This window comes from Muntiacus reevesi, chromosome 14, assembly GCF_963930625.1.
Source record: "Muntiacus reevesi chromosome 14, mMunRee1.1, whole genome shotgun sequence".
NCBI lineage: Eukaryota > Metazoa > Chordata > Mammalia > Artiodactyla > Cervidae > Muntiacus > Muntiacus reevesi.
In genome coordinates this window covers 47,547,954-47,556,293 of record NC_089262.1, presented here as the reverse complement: position 1 = coordinate 47,556,293, position 8,340 = coordinate 47,547,954, and the positions used below count along the sequence as shown (strand labels likewise).

The following is an 8,340-nucleotide window of genomic DNA, read 5'->3' as shown; positions in this document are numbered from 1 at the left end:
TACCTAGGAAAGGAAGAGGTAATGGGGAGAGGATGTTTGCAGTGTTTCATCTTTCTCAGGTGACTGCACCTGCTGGGAAAACGGCCCCAAGCCTGGCATGATCCAGAAGTCTGAGAAAGCAGTAGGCCGTCGCTCACGCTCACGGGAAAATGATGACTTAGCACCTCTCAGCAAACATGGCATAAGAATAGAGTATGCGGAACACCCGCACATATCCGGAGCACATCCTTCACGCAGGCGCTAGCCCCTCGCCCCGGGGCGAGCCTGCTGAAATCAGCATAAATCTGCACGACGTGCATTATGAGTTCTCTCCCTCCCTCAAGTTGCAGATGAGAAATGTCACCGCAGCTTGGTACTGACAGTGACTGACACCGCTGAAATGTGCCTTGGGGCTCTTTTAAAGTCCTCTTCCCGTGACGGGTAATATTAAGTAATTAAATATCAAGCTGTGTCTTTCCAGTTCCGTCTTGGAAGTGGTACTGCGCCGCCTCTTGTTGGAGAAGCAGGACGATTCGTTATCTCCCTGGAGTGTCTTGACTGTGGGCATCCCCCGCTGTTCTTTAAGCCACACAAAGCTGCACCCGAGCTTGTTTGACGTCTGCTCTGTCGAGTGTCCATGATGTTGGGTCCTGAGGGAGGTGAAGCCTTTGTGGTCAAGCTCCGTGGCCTGCCCTGGTCCTGCGCTGTTGAGGATGTGCAGAATTTCCTCTCCGACTAAACGATCCATGACGGGGTTGTAGGTGTTCATTTTATATGCACTAGAGAGGGCAGGCAGAGTGGTGAGGCTTTTGTTGAACTTGAATCAGAAGATGATGTAAAATTGGCCTTTAAAAAAGACAGGGGAAGCACGGTACTTTGGTACATTGAAGTGTTCAAGTCCCACAGAACCGAGATGTATTGGGTGTTGAAGCACAGTGGTCCAAACAGTGCTGACACTGCCAATGATGGTTTCGGGCAACTTCGAGGACTCCTGTTTGGATGCACCAAGGAAGAGATCATTCAGTTCTTCTCAGGGTTGGAAATCATGCCAAGTGGGATCACATTGCCTGTGGACCCCGAGGGCAAGTTTACAGGGGAAGCCTTTGTGCAGTTTGCTTCACAGGAGTTAGAGAAGGCTCTAGGGAAGCACAAGGAGAGAATAGAGCACAGCTATATTGAGGTGTTCAAGAGCAGTCAGGAAGAAGTTAGGCCACACTCGGATCCCCCACTGAAGTTCATGTCAATGCAGCGGCCAGGGCTCTATGACCGCCCTGGCACAGCCAGGAGGTATACTGGCATCGTCAAGCAGGCAAGCCTGGAGAGGATGAGGTCTGGGGCCTACAGTGCGGGCTACGGGGGTTATGAGGAGTACAGCGGCCTCAGTGATGGCTACGGCTTCACCACCGACCTGTTTGGGAGAGACCTCGGTTACTGTCTCTCTGGGATGTATGACCACAGGTATGGAGATGGCGAGTTCATTGTCCAGAGCACCACTGGACACTGCGTCCACATGAGAGGGCTGCCCTACAAAGCCACAGAGCACGACATTTATGACGACTTCTCCCCGCTCAACCCTGTGAAAGTCCACATTGAGACTGGCCCTGATGGAAGAGTGACCGGCGAAGCTGATGTTGAATTTGCCACTCACGAATAAGCTGTGGCAGCCATGTTCAAAGACAGGGCCAACGTGCAACATAGATACATAGAACTTTTCTTGAATTCCACAACTGGGGCCAGCAATGGGGCATATAGCAGCCAGATGATGCAAGGCATGGGGGTGTCAACCCAGTCCACTGACAGTGGACTTGAGAGCCAGTCTGTGAGTGGCTGTTGTGGGGCTGGCTATGGTGGCCAGAACAGCATGGGTGGATATGACTAGTTTTGTTGTAGCTTTTGAGTTATTTCAGTCAAATTTTCGCTGTGGCCAAAATTTCACTGTGGCCAACAAGCAGTGAAAAGCAGTTATTACTCTAGAGGAAGCTATGGGACCCATTTTGCAGCATGAGTTTGTGAAATCTGTTTTCTCCTGCAAACTTTCTTCTAGTATGTGATATTGAGTAAACTTAAACTATTTTCAGCTTTTCTCAATTAACATTTTGGTAGTGTACTTCTGGAGTGATGTTATCTGAGTTTAAAGTAGCTTTAAGTACGTTAAATGTGCATCTTTTACACCACATCATTGTGAACACATTGGGGAGGCGTGCTTTTTTGGAAAACTCAAGATGCTAGATCCCTAATTCAAAGAGTTCATTTCTCACGTTTGTTCATTCTAGTTTATTTTCATTTAAAATTTCTTAGGTTAAGTTTAAGCTTTTTAAAAGTTAGTTTTGAAAATTGAGACACCTTACTAATACTGTAGGAATTGGTGAGGCTTTGACTTAAAAACTTTCTTTGTACTGTGATTTCCTTTCGGGTGTATTTTGTTAAGTGAAACTTGTTAAATTTTTTTTTTTAACTAAATTTTTTTCTTAAAATAAAAAGACTTTTTCACACACAAAAAAATATATATCAAGCTGTATCAATAATTTGTTTCTCAAAATTGGGAAACTTTCATCAATGTGAAGATAATTCTGAAGATAAAAGAATCATTGTGTCCTTCAGGTGTAGCATTCACTGTGATCTAAGGGAGGCCAATAGAAAATCAAGAAGGACTCTCCATTTACAACCTTACATAGAGTACCGTCTAGGGACTTCCCTGGTGGTCCAATGGTTAAGACTTCACCTTCTAATGCAGGGGCTGTGGATCAATCCCTGGTCAGGGAGCTAAGATCCTACATGCCTCATGGCCAAAGAAACAGAACATAAACAACAGAAGTAATATTATAACAAATTCAAGAAAGACTTTAAAAGTGATCCACATTAAAAAAAAATGTTTTTAAATAAATAGAAATAGACTATACTCTATAAAAATATCAAATCACTATGCTGTACACCTAAAACTAATTTTGTAAATCAACTATATTCAATTAAAAACAATTTTAAAAATATTTCATCAAATTGTTTCTGTCCTCGTAGACTTAACTATCTGTATGTGTATATTAATACTACTTTACATAATTTAGCATGTTCTTCAAAATAAAAACAAAATAGTTCTACATAATGGGAAGGGGCTTCCCAGGTGGCGCTAGTGACAAAGAACCTGCCTGCCAGTGTAAGAGACAAAAGAGATGTGAGTTCGATCCCTGGGTCTGGAAGATCCCCTGGAGGAGGGAATGACAACCCACTCCAATATTTTTGCCTGGAGAATCCCATGGACAGAGGAGCGTTGTGGGTCCATGGGATTGCAAGGAGCCAGCCAGACAGGATTGGAGCCATTCAGCATGCACGCACATAATGGGAAAAAAAGAACCCTCAGGGTGTCAGGGCATCAGAGATCTAATCTATATTTTCCAGATGGGTTAAAACACTAGCTCTTTACATTAAACTGTCATCATGGCTAAGTTTTTACACTTATCTTAAACTCCTTCTTTTAGGTCAAAACACAGGGTGGAGTGGCTTGCCCTTTTAGATTCTCTCTTAAAAATATTTATAAATGATGCCATTTACTGAGCTTCTATTTGCCATGTGCTTTTAAAACATTACTTAGTGAATCTTTCCAACAGTTCTTCAGAGTATAGAATTACTTCCAGTCTTTTTTTTTTTTTCTGAGAGTGAGGCTTGGAGAGGCTGAGTGCCTTCCCCAATAGGGTGTCCCAGTTAGTGGCAAAGCTGGGTTGGGAATCCACCTCTAACTGGCTTTCCTTTTTTATCTATCATCCTCCCACAGCACCTCAGTGTCTCTTCTCTCCAGGAAACCATGTCCCTGGAGGCCAAGGCCAGAATATAAGATACACTGCAGTTCACAGAATCAGCCCCTTCCCCAGGACTCAGCTTTATGGGAAGTAGTCTCTGCTATTCAGTCATCTCTTTTTTGATGTATTGGCTATTTAATGACCAACATTTTTGATCAAAGGGAGAGGGTGATGAATGTGCTAGGGTCCCTGCTGTCATGGCATATGGGGTTTCATGGGATAAAAAAGGTGATAAAGGAATCAATATCTGAAATGCATCCAGTGACTTGGGTCGAGGGTGGTAAACTGAGTTTTCAGAGGTTTCTCTAGGTCTTCCTTGGTTAAGAATATACCTTCCAGTGCATGGGATGCTGGTTCGATCCTTGGTTGGGGAGCTAAAATCCCACAGGTGGCAGGGCAACTAAGCCTGTGGGCTGCAACTCTTGAGTCTACGTGCCACAATGAAAGATCTCGTGTGCTACAAGGAAGACCTAACAACCAAATAAATAAATATTTTTTAAAAGAGAGAAGACTTCTCCACTGAGTGCTATTTAAGGTGGAAAGGGAATGATGTGAAGGAACCAGTCAAGCAAAAATCTGCTGCAAAGGCCTTCCAAGCACAAGGAACAGCCTGTACAGAGTCATGGAGGCTAGAAAGTACATGACGACCACATAGTTGCTGCCCTCTCCCCTCAGAGAGACACACGTCTCTTGAATACTTAAGGTAAGGCAGTCATTGTGTTACTGTGCAATGTTATAGGTGTGCATAACTCTAAACCATTTCCTATGTGAAATATGCCAAGATAATCCTGTGAAAACTATGACACATTAAGGAGTTAGATTTTAGGAAGAAAGCAATTTTTGCAGCTAGTATTTCTGAGTGATGTCTTTGTTCCTATCACAGTATTGTGTTCCTTTGTATGCATTATCTTGTTAACCCTCATTTAATAGAAGTGGCCATTATTATTTTTATTTTAGAGGTGAAGAAGTAAGTCTCAGAGAGGTGGTATCAGTTTGGTAGGGCTGCCATAACAAAGTCCATAGACAATGTAGCTTAAACAATGGAAATGTATTTTCTCACAGTTTTGGAGGCTAGAAGTGTGAGGTCAAGGCATTGGCAGAGTTACATTTTTCTGAGAATTCTTTCTGGCTTTACCATCTTCTTGCTGTATCTTCACACTCTCTCCCCTCCATACAGGTGTGTGTCCAAATTCCCACACCTCATTAGGACACTGCTCATATTGGATTGTGAAAGTGAAAGTCGCTCAGTCGTGTCTGACTCTTTGCAATTCCATGGACTATACAGTTCATGGAATTCTCCAGGCCAGAATACTGGAGTGGGTAGCCTCTCCCTTCTCCAGGGGATCTTCCCAACCCAGGGATTGAGCCCAGGTCTCCCACATTGTGGGCAGATTCTTTCCCAGCTGAGCCAAATGACCTCATTTTAACTTAGTTCCTCTGTAAAGCCCCTATGTCCAAATACAGTCATGTTCTAAGGTACTGAGGGTAAGGATTTCAAGATATGAATTTGAGGATTGGGGGGGAATAATTTATTTCATCCCTCAAGAAGGAAATGGCAACCCACTCCAGTATTCTTGCCTGGGAAATCCCATGGACAGAGGAGCCTGGTGGGCTATAGTCCATGGGGTAGCAAAAGAGTCAGACATGACTTAGTGACTAACAGCAACAATTCAGCTCATGACAGAGGTTAAAATGAGACTCTCAAGATCAAATGGAGAGTAAGCAGCTCATCCAGGGTATGAAGTTGCCTCCTTCCCACTCTGTGAGCCTTAGCATGACTCTATAGTCTTGCTCCTCCTGGTTCCTGGTTGGTGTTTGGCCTTGAACTCCTGCTCTGTGCCTGCTGTGGGTGCTGAGGGCAAGTGGCCGGAAGGGTTCCCCAGCTCCCTCTCTGGATGAAGCTGCTGTGTCATGAAGGAGAGATATAGGAAACAGGTAAACACACACACAACAAGGTCATTACAAACATATATCAAGTACCATAAAGGAAATAGATAGGAGGATGTGTGAAGTGACAGAGCATGACTGGGTAGAGTGGGCATCTCCTTTTGAGAGGAGGGTCACCAATGTGCTCTCTAAGAAGGTAATAATCTTTTTCTTAAAGGTCATTTTATTGTAAAACCATAAGTGCAACATTGGCAAGAAATCATTTAAGCAACTGATCTTCTCTAATCATTAAAATGGTGTCTTTTTGCCTTGGCATCAACCAACTGGGAAATTATGTTGCAAGAAACTTTGGGGGTAAAGAATGCTGAATTCTGGACTGGAGCTTTTGACTATTTAAGGAACCAGGGATGGAACCTTCCTCTTTTCCCTGGGAATGATCCCACTTTAAGATAAGAGTAGTCAGGTAAAAACAGCAATTTTTGAACCACTCAGTTTTAAATTCTGTTACTTTGTAAAAATCTTTTTATTTTAAGAAGGTAATCTTGACACTGAGACGTACAAGGGAAGGTGTCAGATCCGTGTCAGGTTAGAGATGAGTGATCCTGAGGTGAAAAGATCTCTTTTTAGGTAAGTCACATCCCCATGCTGCTCAGCATGGGTGCTATGACACCAAACCCGTCTTTGCAACACAGAGGGTGGTGCCTTAGAGGAAAAGTACTTGGGAATGGCTAGCGTAGAAGAGTGGGAATCAAAATCTCTGGGTTCTAATCCACTTCGGCACCTACTGCTATAGGGTTTGGAAGGTCCTCCTCTTTAGCTGAGCTTCAGCTTCCTCCTATGGGAAGCAGGAATTGTAACACGCAGCACCCACCCAGCCTGGGCCCAGAGCTTGTTGCTGTGGACACGTGAGCTCACACCCCCAACAGGGCTCCTCAGACTGAACCATATCATGTGAATAGACTCGGGGCCACAACAGAGACCTACAGCTAGGGTTCTAACAGGTTCATCTATCTGCATCTTTTTCTCTCCAACTTTTACCTGAAGGTGATCCCCACTCAGAGCCCCCTACTGCATGAAGTGATTAAACTCATTTACTACAGCAAAACGCATAAGAAAGTAGGTAGATTATTTCCCTCCATTCATTAAACACTGCAAGAGAAGTTGGTTACTTTTTGCAGCTAGGAAGGCTCACAGATTGTGCTCTATTTCCTTTGAGAACTCAAGCATGCCAGGTACACCCTGACCTGCCAGCATGGGGTCTGACCAAAACTGTACTTACAGGAAGGTTCTCAAGGCAGATGAGAAAAGTGTGAGTGCAGAGCTGTCTGTGGGTGTCCACATTTCTTGCTAACACCCCCAAGGTAAAGGAACACAGTGCTCACCCCTTGATAACCTGGGCACTTTTCCATAATGAGGAACTTCAAAGCAGGGGAGAAAATACATTTCCATTGTACAAGCTACCCAGTCTGTGAACTTTGTTATGGCAGCCCTACCAAAGTAATACCACCTAAGATTTGTTTCCTCATCTCAAAAATAAAATAAAATAATAATGATCACTACTATCAAAATGAGGATTAATGAGATAATATATAGAAAGGGGTACAACACAGTGACAGTAACAGATAGCAATTAGAAATATAGGACTCCCTTGGTGGTCCAGTGGTTAAGAGTCTCTCTGCCAATGTAGGGGGCATGGGTTTGATTCCCTGGTCCGGGAAGATTCCACATTACTGTGGAGCAACTAAGCCCATGTGCCACAACTCCTGAGCCCACACTCTAGAACCTGTGCTCCACAAGAGAATCCTCTGCAATGAGAAGCCTGGGTACCTCAACGAGAGAGTAGCCCCAGCTCACCACAACCAGAAAAAGCCCCCTTGTAGCAATGAAGACCCAGCAGAGCAATTTTAAAAAAATTACAAAAAGAAATACTAGCCCCAAATTGTCTAGATTTTTCTTTCTAGAATCTAAAATCCTTCATGTATCCCAGTTACCAGTATGATAATCAGCATATTTCACACAGGAGGTTGTTTAGAAATGCACACACACACACACACACACACACACACACACACACACACACAAAATCATCTCAAAGTAACACAACGACTGCCTTATAATAAGTATTCAAGAAATATTTATTGTGTGAATAATGACTATATGAACTTAAAAGCATAATTGATATACCGATCTCTATTCTCTTGGTAAGCAGTTCCTTAACACATAGAGTCATCTATCCAAAGCAGAGAGAAAATCCCATTACAATGGACACAGCAAATTCACATCATAACTTTGTGTATACATTTAATTGTGAGCCAATCCATTCACCCATGAGAACAATGTAATTTCTAAGTCCTTTCTGGAGCAAGATTATACCATGAATCAAGCCTTCCTTTGTCTAAGTCCTGCTTCTTTCTCTCAGGAGAAAAGATGTGTCAAGGAAGGCCCTTGCAAAACAGAGGTAGAAGCAGGACGTTTCCCATCCCCCTCCTTCCTGGAAGAGGTCTCTGCCTCTCCAAAGTTTGCTCTGTCTCACCACCTCCAGACACCCACACCCTGCACATCCTGCTGGTAATGTCCGTTGGAGTATCTGGTCACTTGGATGAAAGAAAACACACACATATACTCACTCACACACTCAAACACATATTTGTAAGAGGAAGAAAACTTCGGAATCGGAAAGGCC

At 43.6% G+C, this 8,340-nt stretch overlaps 1 pseudogene; it reads left to right on the top strand.

The window, feature by feature from the left end:
- Positions 1-541: 541 nt before the first annotated feature.
- On the top strand, positions 542-1,858 carry LOC136146500 (heterogeneous nuclear ribonucleoprotein F-like; annotated as a pseudogene).
- The last annotated feature ends 6,482 nt before the right edge of the window (positions 1,859-8,340 follow it).